The sequence below is a fragment of the Somniosus microcephalus genome, chromosome 12, assembly GCF_052327205.1.
Source record: "Somniosus microcephalus isolate GS21.2 chromosome 12, FLI_Smic_1.0, whole genome shotgun sequence".
Classification (NCBI taxonomy): Eukaryota; Metazoa; Chordata; class Chondrichthyes; order Squaliformes; family Somniosidae; genus Somniosus; species Somniosus microcephalus.
In genome coordinates, this window is record NC_140998.1 from 144,807,085 (window position 1) to 144,820,336 (window position 13,252).

Below are 13,252 nucleotides of genomic sequence, written 5' to 3' on the forward strand. Positions count from 1 at the left end.
AACCACCTTATCTATTTGGCCTGCTACCTTCAGGGATCTGTGGACATGTACTCCAAGGTCCGTTTGTTCCTCTACACTACTCAGTGTCCTACCATTTAATGTGTATTCCCTTTCCTTCTTGGCCCTCCCCAAATGCATTACCTCACACTTCTCTGGATTGAATTCCATTTGCCACTGTTCTGCCCACCTGACCAATTTATTGATATCTTCCTGCAGTCTGCAGATTCCTTTTTCAGTACCAACCACACAGCCGATTTTAGTATCATCTGCAAACTTCTTAATCATACCCCCTATATTCAAGTCAAGATTGTTGATATATACCACAAAAAGCAAGGGACCTAGTACTGCGCCCTGCGGAACCCCACTGGAAACAGCCTTCCAGTCATAAAAACACCCATCAACCATTACCCTCTGCTTCCTGCCTCCGAGCCAGTTTTGAATTCAACTTGACACTTTGCCCTGAATCCCATGGGCTTTTAACTTCGTGACCAGTCTGCCATGTGGAACCTTATCAAAAGCCTTGCTAAAGTCCATATACACTACATCAACTGCACTACCCTCATCTACCCTCCTTGGTACCTCCTCAAAAAATTCAATCAAGTTTGTCAGACACGACCTTCCCTTAATAAATCTGTGCTGACTATCCTTGATTAATCTGTGTCTTTCTAAATGAAGATTTATCCTGTCCTTAAGAATTCTTTCCAATAATGACTATCACTAGAGAAAAAGTACTAAGCAAACTAATGGGAGTAAAGGCTGACAAGTCCCCTGGACCTGATAGCCTACATCCTAGGGTCTTAAAAGAAGTGGCTGCAGAGATATTGGCATGTGTTGGTTGTAATCTACCAAAATTCCCTGGATTCTGGAGAGGTCCCAGCGGATTGGAAAACCGCAAATGTAACGCCCCTATTCAAGAAAGGAGGGAGGCAAAAAGCAGGTAACTATAGGCCAGTTAGCCTAACATCTGTCATTGGGAAAATGCTGGAATCCATTATTAAGGAAGTAATAGCAGGACATTTAGGAAATCATAATACAATCAAGCAGAGTCAACATGATTTTATGAAAGGGAAATCGTATTTGACAAATTTACTAGAGTTCTCTGAGGATGTAACGAGCAGGGTGGATAAAGGGGATCTAGTAGATGTAACGTATTTGGATTTCCAGAAGGCATTCGATAAGGTGCCACATAAAAAGTTACTGCACAAGATAATAGCTCACGGGGTTGGGGGTAATATATTAGCATGGATTGAGGATTGGCTAACTAACAGAAAACAGAGTCGGGATAAATGAGTCATTTTCCGGTTGGCAAATTGTAACTAGTGGGGTGCCACAGGGACCAATGCTGGGGCCTCAACTATTTACAATCTATATTAATGACTTGGATGAAGGGACCGTGTGATCTGTAGCCAAATTTGCTGCTGATCCAAAGATAAGAACATAAGGGCCCAGAAATTCGTGTCGGGGGCTTCCCGCGGGTGCAAGCCCCCGACCTACACTTACCCAGCGCGCCGACAGTTGAAGCCTGGGCCTGCGTGAATTTCCTGTCTGTGGCCCGCTTCAGCTCCCGGCGCGCTGTGCTTGCGTGACCCAGCGGCATACTTAGTGCGATGCGTCGGCTGGGATCACGTGAGCACTGGGCAACCAATCGGAGGATGCAAAAGTTCATTCATGAGTTTGACAGTAAGAACTGTCAAACTCATGAAAACTCCGGGCGCCCAAAACAGTACTTAAACTTGAAATAAAATTTTTTAAAAATCACACTATTTAAATGAACTATAAATAACTTTAAATAACTTTTAAACAATAAATTAAATTTTTGAAAAAAATAATTTTATAAAAAATCGGGGCTAAAAATACACTTACCTTACTGTAAAGTCTTTAAAAATAATAAACCTGTGGAAAAAAAATTCTAATCTTAATTATTAGACCACTTACCTTTTAAAATTAAGTCCTTACGTCTGCTTTTTTCAAGTGTAAAAAGTGGAGGCCTTCACGCACGGGCAAACCTGGAAACAAAAAGGAAGTTCAACGTGCACGTGCAGACTCCTGCGCGCACGCGTTCGACCTCTGAACCCCTTGGTTCAGAGGATCGGAAATGCCGGTTTCCCGCGCATGCGTAGTGCATGCAAGATTCCGGCACTTCCATCGGGTCCACGCGTGAGCAGTCCGTACTCGCGCGTTGGGACCCGAATTTCTGGGCCAAGAACATAAGAAGTAGGAGCAGGAGTAGGTCATACGGCCCCTCGGGCCTGCTCCGCCATTCAATAGGATCATGGCTGATCCGAATCTAGACTCACGTCCACTTCCCTGCCCTCTCCCCGTAACCCCTAATTCCCTTGTCTGCTAGGAAACTGTCTATCTCTGTTTTAAATTTATTTAATGTTGCAGCTTCCACAGCTCTCTGGGGTAGCAAATTCCATAGATTTACTACCCTCTGAAGAAGTTTCTCCTCATCTCAGTTTTGAAAGGGCAGCCCCTTATTCTAAGATTATGGCCCCTAGTTCTAGTCTCAGCCATCAGTGGAAACATCCTCACCGCATCCACCCGATCAAGACCCCTCACAATCTTTTATGTTTCGATAAGATCGCCTCTCATTCGCCTCTCATTCTTCTGAACTCCAATGAGTAGAGGCCCAACCTACTCAACCTTTCCTCATACGTCAACCCCCTCATCTCTGGAATCAACCGAGTGAACCGCCTCGAGAGCAAGTATATCTTTTCTTAAATATGGAAACCAAAACTGCATGCAGCATTCCAGGTGTGGCCTCACCAATACCCTGCATAACTGCAGCAAGACCTCCCTGCTTTTATACTCCATCCCCCTTGCAATAAAAGCCAAGATTCCATTGGCCTTCCTGATCACCTGCTGCACCTGCATACTAACTTTTTGTGTTTCATGCACCAGGACCCCCAGATCTCTTTGTAATGTAGCACTTTGCAGTTTCTCTCCATTTAGATAATAACTTGCTCTTTGATTTTTTCTGCCAAAGTGCATAACCTCAAACTTTCCAATATTATATTCCATCTGCGAAATCTCTGCCCACTCACTTAGCCTGTCTATGTCCTTTTGCAGGTTTTTTATGTCCTCCTCACTCACTGCTTTCCCTCCCATCTTTGTATCGTCGACAAACTTGGATACGTTGCACTCGGTCCTGTAGTGTATGTATCCGTCTACCTTTAAGAAAACCATTGTATGTAACCGTTCACCTTTAAGAGAACTATTTTAGGTGTGGCACTACTTTGTTGGCTTCTGTATACTGTAATACCGACGGTGACCACACCGGTATATAAGTGCTGTGTCAGGATTTATTTGGCAGATTTGCCCTGACCTTCGAATAGTAAAGTCCTGTTTTAAGTTACTCTGGTAGTCTGTGTATTAATTAACTAAACAACTCACAGACTTTACAGTGGCGACGAGTCCGATCGTACCCTGCGGCAACAATACTTCCGAAGCAGTTAACGAGCGTCGAGAAGAGGCAACCGCCCTCGTCGTTCTGCTGGGAGAAAACTCGAGGCTGCAGAACTAGAAAGGAAGAAGAAGTTAGAGACAAAGACTTCCATCAGCAACAGGCACTGACTGTCCCTTCTGCCACGGTGAGGAGTGAGCCGATCAGCACGAGAAGCAAGGCGGCCACGGTGACTGTGAGTAAGGGAAAGTAAAAAGAATAACCGGAGGATAAGGGCGGTGCACTCGACCACGGTCGAGGGGGAAAGGGGCCGGACAGAAGTCGGGTCCAGAGGCGCTGAGACTGGGGCAGCGTGGAGCAAGGAAGCCGCGGTACAGACAGGCTGGGGGACGCAACGGCGTCGTGAGACAGCTAGACTGCGACCGGCGAAAAAGGCCGGGCAGCGACCGAAGCCACGAAGCGCTGCGACCGGGAGCGTAGGCGCAGGAAGAGATAAACTCAGCCGCAGCCGGGGAGGGAAGCACCGGACTGCGAGAGGGCTGAGAGGCGTGATTGGGAGCCAAGTGAGCGGGAGAGGCAGAGCCGACCAAGGGGGAACTGAGCGAGAGCCAGTCCAGCGGCTGAAACTGTTCTCCGTCAACGGGGTGTACCCAGCGCCGGTAGAGCCGAGCGAGCGGGAGAGAGACAGAGCCCGAGCAAGGGGAACCGAGCGAGAGCCAGCCCAGCGGCTGAAACTGTTTGCCGTCAACGGGGTGTACCCAGCGCCGGTTGCCCTGCCGAGAAAAGGGAAAGCCCTGAAGCCGACGCGCAGGCTGTGAACCTGAAAGCCAGCGGCCGTCGCCCGTGGGGAAAGTGTACCCCTCCCGCTAGGGAAGAAACGCGGGAAGCCGCCATTAGGCGGGGAAGAAGACAGAAGCGGGAAACCGCCATTGAAGTGGGCGGGGAGAGAAGATAAGCGCGGGAAACCGCCATTTTCGCGGGAACCGCCATCTTGGAAAAAAAAATAAAAGAAAATTTAAAGAAATAATTCGTGGTGTTATCAGGAAGAGAGGAAGATGCCTAAGCGTGGTAACATCAACGATTTTAATTCCGAGGTAGAAGACTGGACCACGTATGTGGAACGCATTGAGATCTATTGTGAGGCCAATAAAATAGAAGAAGATGACAAAGCTATAACCTTGCTAAACTCGATGGGCGCGAAGACATACGGGCTCTTGAAGCATCTACTAGCACCAGCTAAACCGGCGGATCAGACTTTCGATGATATTGTGACTGTTCTGAAGGATCACTTGAACCCCACACCGTTGATGTTGGCGGAACGATTCAAATTCTATGCGAGAACGCAAAGGAAAGACGAAAGCAACGCAGAATACTTGGTCGAACTGCGTAGACTAGCAAAACACTGCCAGTTTGGAGGGAATCTGACAGGCATTGCGAGACAAGTTCGTGTGCGGGTTGTCAAAGGAAGGAACGCAAAAGCGACTACTCGAAGAGAACGACCTTACACTTGACAGGGCTGTCCTTATTGCAGCATCGCACGAAGCCGCAGCGAAGGGAACTGCGGAAATGCAGCTAAAGGCAGCGGCACTCAGTGTGGATCAAATTACCTCGAGTACAACAAAATGCTATCGTTGTGGGAAGACAACACACGACCAGAACCAATGCTGGTTTAAGAACCAGGAATGTAGGAAATGTGGCAAACTGGGTCACATAGCTAAGGTATGCCGGTCAGGGAAGAAGACCAACAACCAAAGGAAGCCATCACAGGAAAAGTACAACAAGCTACACAAGGTGGCTGAGAAGAGTTCAGACGAACAGAATTCGGACTCGACCCAAACGGCCAGGAGCTGGGCAGTCTGAGAATTCACAATGTGAGTAAGGAAGCTGACCTACAGACTATCTGGGTCATGCTAAAAATAGCTGGAGTCCAAGTGAAAATGGAGTTGGACACTGGATCAGCTCTATCAGTCATAAATCGAAGGGATTACCACCGGCTATTCTCACATATACCCTTAAGAGATACCAAGTTCGTATTGCAGACATACACGGGGCATAAAGTATACCCCATGGGGAAGATAAGAGTCAAGGTGAGAGATGGGGGTAAAGAACACCCAAGAATGAACGTATACGTACTACCTGAGGGAGGACCACCACTTCTGGGACGGGAGTGGATCAAGAAAATAGACATGGAATGGCACTATCTAAAAGCCATAACGAGTGAGGACTCGGTGCAGACAATCAGCTCAGATTCTGAAACGGATGACGATAAGACCAACCCAAATATGAAAGACAAGGCTAAAATGGACTTGCCGACTAAGGTTGGAAGAACGAAGGCATGCATAAAGGCTTATGCTCCAGAGAAGAACAAAGTTTCAGAACAGAACTCCACCGAACAACGACAACATAGTTTGACAGAGAATTCTGAGTCTGTTCAGTTTACGGACATATCCATGACTGACGAACACCGAGCTCGGACTCAACTTTATTTCAAATTACGACAGCAAGTAGAACAAGTGAGTTACCGTCTCGAACAAGAGATGAAAACAATGAAAAAGTTCTATGACACCGAATGGGAGAATCTGGAAAGACAACAGAAGCAGCTAGCTCAAGCAGAGAGCGACCATAGAGCCATTGTGACCAATTACCAATCACATCTCCCTTATGCTGTTCAGGAGTTAGAATATTTGCAGGAAGGAGCAAATGAAGAGGAATCTTCAGGAAGCCAGGATTTTATTCCCGTTCTTCTCTACGACTCCTTACAAGCAAAGTTTGAGAAGTTGAAGGAACGGTATGAACAGGCCCAGGCTACAATCCTGGAGGGGATTAACTCGGCAGCCTCCGAAAAGCTAGTTTCAGTAGAAGCATATGAGCAACTAAAGGTTGAACATGAGCAAGAAGTCCAAAGGCTGCAGGAAATTCTTGATGAGCTCAAGGCCAAGACAGACTCATCGGTAGAAGTTCCATCCATAGATGAGAAATTAGAGGTGAAAGACATGGCAGAACATGAAAGACAAGATGTCCAAGAACTCATAAAAATATTGAAGGAAACCCAAGACAAATATGAGGCGGCAATGACCGAGGTTCAACAACTTGAAGAACAGATTCAACTGGGAATCCTTTCAGTGGAAGAAAAGGAAACTGTAAGAAACACAGAGACTGTAAGAATGGCCCCTGAACATGAGCTAGAGAGCATCAAGGCGTAACTTCTCCGAGCGCTGAAAGCCAAAGTACAAGAGGAAAAGGTGAAAGCATTGGAGGAAAAGGTGGATGAAATGGAGAAGACTCTGATCCACAGTGTTCCCGTGGAAGAGTTAACGGTCAGCCAACTCCTTCATATGCTGAGGGACAAGGCTCTGCAATGGGAACAATCTGAACACGAGCTTCAATCTTCAAAGGGAAGGAGTTCGGAGCTCTCAAAAGTTATGGAAATAGCTGAGGTTGCAACACAGATTTTACTGGGATGCCAAAAGTACGCTGAATCACGTCTGTGAACAACAGAATGTTGAAACAGCTGCTCCAGTAGAAGGATTGAATAGCCCGATCAATCAATCCCCGATGGAAGGGGAAGTATTGAAATCACAAATGAGGTCATTAGTGAAGGATTTGCAGGAAACCCAGGAAGAGCGGGATGAATATGAATGCATGAAGAAGTCTCTTCAGGAAAGATGTCTAGGGAGGGAACAACAGTCGGCTAACGTCCAGTTGGGTAAGGAAGAAGTAGCAGGCCCTCTCGCTAGACTAGTTCAGGACGACACCGAATATTACCATGACCTGTTGAGTGACACGGAATATTACGAGGACTTGGTCTGCCCAGCTTGTGATGAAAACTCCCAAAGTGCAGAAATCAGGATGAAGCACTTAAAGTCTAAGGAACATAGGGAGATGGTGGCGCTACAGCTGGCAGCTGATAAGGGAGCCCCGAGAGTCTCCAAGAAGCAGAAAAGAAAAAGACGAAGCAGAAGGTGATAACCATCTAAATCATTATCACTTCTACCAGATCATGTACGTGGGCCCTACGAAGGGAGCCAAATCAGTTGGCAAGTAGGAAAAATTACCAAGGCAGTCCAGCTGTTTGTACAAAGGAAAGACTATTGGATGAGTCACGCTAGCAATGTGAACCGGCTACACCACAGAGATGTTGTTCGGACCGAGTCAAGACCAGAGACTGAATCTGTGAACTGTTCCCGCATAGATTATACCTGTGAATTGTTTTACATGAAGTTGAATATATGTTATGTTTAATGGGGGACTAAGTATGTTGTAAGCTAAAAAGGGAGGATTGTAGTGTATGTATCCGTCTACCTTTAAGAAAATCATTGTATGTAACCGTTCACCTTTAAGAGAACTATTTTAGGTGTGGCACTACTTTGTTGGCTTCTGTATACTGTAATACTGACGGTGACCACACCGGTATATAAGTGCTGTGTCAGGATTTATTTGGTAGATTCGCCCTGACCTTCGAATAGTAAAGTCCTGTTTTAAGTTACTCTGGTAGTCTGTGTATTAATTAACTAAACAGCTCACAGACTTTACAGGTCCCTTCCTCCAAATCGTTAATATAGATTGTAAAGAGTTGGGATCCCAGCACTGACCCCTGCGGAACACCACTAGTTACTGATTGCCAGCCCGAGAACGAACCATTTATCCCAACTCTTTGTTTTCTGTTAGATAGCCAATCTTCCACCCATGCCAGTATATGACCCCCAATCCTGTGATTTTTTTATCTTGATCAGTAATCTTTTGTGTGGAACCTTGTCAAATGCCTTTTGGAAGTCCAGATACACTACATCCACTGGTTCCCCTTTATCCACCCTGTATGTTACATCCTCAAAGAATTCGAGCAAATTTGTCAAACATGACTTCCCCTTCATAAAACCATGCTGACTCTGTCCTATTAAATTATGTTTATCCAAATGCTGTGTTACTGTTTCCTTAATAATGGACTCCAACATTTTGCCAACCACAGATGTTAGGCTAACTGGTCTATAGTTTCCAGCTTTTTGTCTACTTCCCTTCTTAAATAAGGGTGTTACATTAGCAGTTTTCCAATCTGCCGGGACCTTTCCTGAGTCCAGGGAGATTTGGAAAATAATCACCAATGCATCCACAATCCCTACCGCCACTTCCCTCAAGACCCTAGGATGTAGGCCATCAGGTCCGGGGGATTTATCCGCCTTAAGTCCCATTATTTTACCGAGTACCATCTCCTTAGTGATTTTAATCGTGTTTAGCTCCTCCCCCCATTGCCCCCTGTTTGTCCAGTGTTGGGATATTTTTAGTGTCCTCTACTGTAAAGACTGATACAAAATATTTGTTCAGCGTCTTTGCCATCTCCATGTTCCCCACCACTAGTTTCCCGGTCTCATCCTCTAAGGGACCAACGTTCACTTTAGCCACCCTTTTTCTTTTTATATAGCTGTAGAAACTCTTGCTATCTGTTTTTATATTTTTTGCTAGTTTACTTTCATAATCTATCTTCCCTTTCTTAATTAATCTTTTAGTTATTGTTTGCTTCCCAATCTTCTATCCTCCCACTAGATTTGGCTACTTTATATGCCCTTGTTTTCAGTCGGATACTATCCTTTATTACTTTACTAAGCCACGGATGGCTGTCTTTTCTTTTACTCCCCTTTTTTCTCAGTGGAATATATTTATCTTGAAAGATGTGAAATATCTCCTTGAATGTAGACCACTGCTCTTGTACCGACTTACACTTTAATCTGTTTTTCCAGTCCACTTTAGTCAATTCTACTCTCATACCTTCATAGTCTCCTTTATTTAAGCTCAGTACGCTGGTTTGGGTGGGAAAGCAAGTTGTGAGGAGGACACAGAGTCTGCAAAGGGATATAGATAGGTTAAGTGAGTGGGCAAAAATTTGGGAGATGGAGTATAATGTGAGAAAATGGGAGGTTATCCACTTTAGTAGGAAAAATAAAAAAGCAAATTATTATTTTAAAGGGAGAGAGACTACAGAATGCTGCAGTACAGAGGGATCTGGGTGTCCTTGTACATGAAACATAAAAAGTTAGCATGTAGGTACAGCAAGTAATTAGGAAGGCAAATGGAATGTTGGCCTTTATTGCAAAGGGGATGGAGTATAAAAGTAGGGAAATCTTGCTACAACTGTACAGGGTGCTGGTGAGACAACACCTGGAGTACTGCGTGCAGTTTTGGCCTCCTTATTTAAGGAGGGATATACTTGCATTGGTGGCAGTTCAGAGAAGGTTCACGAGGTTAATTCCTGAGATGGAGGGGTTGTCTTATGAAGAAAGGTTGAGCAGGTTGGGCCTATACTCATTAGAGTTTAGAAGAATGAGAGGTGATCTTATTGAAACATATAAGATTCTGAAGGGGCTTGACAGGGTAGATGCAGAGAGGATGTTTCCCCTCGGAGGGGAATCTAGAACGAGGCATAGTTTCAGAATAAGGGGTCGCCCATTTAAAATGGAGATGAGGAATTTCTTCTGTGGGTCGTGAATCTTTGGAATTCTCTACACCAGAGAGCTGTGGAGGCGGAGTCGGCGAATATATTCAAGATGGGATAGACAAATATTTGAGCTACAGGGGAGTCGAGGGTTATGGGGAGTGGACGGGAAAGTGGCGTTGAGGCCAAGTTCAGATCAGCCATGATATTGAATGGTGGGGCAGGCTTGAGGGGCTGAATGGCCTACTGCTCCTACTACTTAGCTCCTTATGCTCTCCCTCCCTCTCCCCCTCCCTCCTCTTCCCTCTTCCCTCTTCCCCCTCCCTCTTTCCCCCTCCCTCTTTCCCCCTCCCTCTTTCCCCCTCCCTCTTTCCCCCTCCCTCTTTCCCCCTCCTCTTTCCCCCTCCCTCTTTCCCCCTCCCTCTTTCCCCCTCCCTCTTTCCCCCTCCCTCTTCCCCCTCCCCCTCCCTCTTCCCCCTCCCCCTCCCTCTTCCCCCTCCCTCTTCCCCCTCCCCCTCCCTCTTCCCCCTCCCTCTTCCCCCTCCTCTTCCCCCTCCCTCTTCCCCCTCCCTCTTCCCCCTCCCTCTTCCCCCTCCCTCTTCCCCCTCCCTCTTCCCCCTCCCTCTTCCCCCTCCCTCTTCCCCCTCCCTCTTCCCCCTCTCCCTCTTCCCCCCCTCCCTCTCCCTCTTCCCCCCCCCTCCCTCTTCCCCCCCCTCCCTCTTCCCCCCCCTCCCTCTTCCCCCCCCCCTCTTCCCCCCCTCCTCTTCCCCCCCTCCCTCTTCCCCCCTCCCTCTTCCCCCCCTCCCTCTTCCCCCCTCCCTCTTCCCCCCCTCCCTCTTCCCCCCCTCCCTCTTCCCCCCCTCCCTCTTCCCCCCTCCCTCTTCCCCCCTCCCTCTTTCCCCCTCCTCTTTCCCCCTCCCTCTTTCCCCTCCCTCTTTCCCCCTCCCTCTTCCCCCTCCCCCTCCCTCTTCCCCCTCCCCCTCCCTCTTCCCCCTCCCTCTTCCCCTCCCCCTCCCTCTTCCCCCTCCCTCTTCCCCCTCCCTCTTCCCCCTCCCTCTTCCCCCTCCCTCTTCCCCCTCCCTCTTCCCCCTCTCCCTCTTCCCCCCCTCCCTCTCCCTCTTCCCCCCCCTCCCTCTTCCCCCCCCTCCCTCTTCCCCCCCCTCCTCTTCCCCCCCCTCCCTCTTCCCCCCCTCCCTCTTCCCCCCCTCCCTCTTCCCCCCCTCCCTCTTCCCCCCCTCCCTCTTCCCCCCTCCCTCTTCCCCCCCTCCCTCTTCCCCCCTCCCTCTTCCCCCCTCCCTCTTCCCCCCCTCCCTCTTCCCCCCCTCCCTCTTCCCCCCCTCCCTCTTCCCCCCTCCCTCTTCCCCCCTCCCTCTTCCCCCCTCCCTCTTCCCCCCTCCCTCTTTCCCCCTCCCTCTTTCCCCCTCCCTCTTTCCCCCTCCCTCTTTCCCCCTCCTCTTCCCCCTCCCCCTCCCTCTTCCCCCTCCCCCTCCCTCTTCCCCCTCCCTCTTCCCCCTCCCCCTCCTCTTCCCCCTCCCTCTTCCCCCTCCCTCTTCCCCCTCCCTCTTCCCCCTCTCCCTCTTCCCCCTCTCCCTCTTCCCCCCCCTCCCTCTTCCCCCCCCTCCCTCTTCCCCCCCCTCCCTCTTCCCCCCCCTCCCTCTTCCCCCCCTCCCTCTTCCCCCCCTCCCTCTTCCCCCCCTCCCTCTTCCCCCCCTCCCTCTTCCCCCCCTCCCTCTTCCCCCCTCCCTCTCCCTCTTCCCCCCTCCCTCTCCCTCTTCCCCCCCCTCCCTCTTCCCCCCCCTCCCTCTTCCCCCCCCTCCCTCTTCCCCCTCCCTCTTCCCCCTCCCTCTTCCCCCCTCCCTCTTCCCCCCTCCCTCTTCCCCCCTCCCTCTTCCCCCCTCCCTCTTCCCCCCCTCCCTCTTCCCCCCCTCCCTCTTCCCCCCCTCCTCTTCCCCCCCTCCCTCTTCCCCCCCCTCCCTCTTCCCCCCCCTTCCCTCTTTCCCCCCCCTCCCTCTTTCCCCCCCTCCCTCTTCCCCCCCCTCCCTCTTCCCCCCCCTCCCTCTTCCCCCCTCCCTCTTCCCCCCTCCCTCTTCCCCCCCTCCCTCTTCCCCCCCTCCCTCTTCCCCCCCTCCCTCTTCCCCCCCTCCCTCTTCCCCCCCCTCCCTCTTCCCCCCCTCCCTCTTTCCCCCCCCTCCCTCTTTTCCCCCCCTCCCTCTTCCCCCCCCTCCCTCTTCCCCCCCCTCCCTCTTCCCCCCTCCCTCTTCCCCCCCCCTCCCTCTTCCCCCCCTCCCTCTTCCCCCCTCCCTCTCCCTCTTCCCCCCTCTCCCTCTTCCCCCCTCTCCCTCTTCCCCCCCCCTCCCTCTTCCCCCCCCTCCCTCTTCCCCCCCCTCCCTCTTCCCCCCCCTCCCTCTTCCCCCCCCTCCCTCTTCCCCCCCCTCTTCCCCCCCCTCTTCCAACCCCTCTTCCCCCCCCCCTCTTCCCCCCCCTCTTCCCCCCCCTCTTCCCCCCCCCCCTCTTCCCCCCCCTCCCTCTTCCCCCCTCCTCTTCCCCCCTCCCTCTTCCCCCCTCCCTCTTCCCCCCCCTCCCTCTTCCCCCCCTCCCTCTTCCCCCCCTCCCTCTTCCCCCCTCCCTCTTCCCCCCCTCCCTCTTCCCCCCCTCCCTCTTCCCCCCCTCCCTCTTCCCCCCCTCCCTCTTCCCCCCCTCCCTCTTCCCCCCCTCCCTCTTCCCCCCCTCCCTCTTCCCCCCCTCCCTCTTCCCCCCCTCCCTCTTCCCCCCTCCCTCTTCCCCCCCCCTCCCTCTTCCCCCCCTCCCTCTTCCCCCCCTCCCTCTTCCCCCCCTCCTCTTCCCCCCCTCCCTCTTCCCCCCTCCCTCTTCCCCCCCCTCCCTCTTCCCCCCCTCCCTCTTCCCCCCCCTCCCTCTTCCCCCCCTCCCTCTTCCCCCCCCCTCCCTCTTCCCCCCCTCCCTCTTCCCCCCTCCCTCTTCCCCCCTCCCTCTTCCCCCCCTCCCTCTTCCCCCCCTCTCCCTCTTCCCCCCCCCTCCCTCTTCCCCCCCCCCTCCCTCTTCCCCCCCCCTCCCTCTTCCCCCCCTCCCTCTTCCCCCCCCTCCCTCTTCCCCCCCCTCCTCTTCCCCCCCCCTCCCTCTTCCCCCCCCTCCCTCTTCCCCCCCCTCCCTCTTCCCCCCCTCCCTCTTCCCCCCCCTCTTCCCCCCCCTCTTCCCCCCCTCTTCCCCCCCCCCTCTTCCCCCCCCCCCTCTTCCCCCCCCCCTCTTCCCCCCCCTCCCTCTTCCCCCCTCCTCTTCCCCCCTCCCTCTTCCCCCCCTCCCTCTTCCCCCCCTCCCTCTTCCCCCCCCTCCCTCTTCCCCCCCTCCCTCTTCCCCCCCTCCCTCTTCCCCCCCTCCCTCTTCCCCCCTCCCTCTTCCCCCCCTCC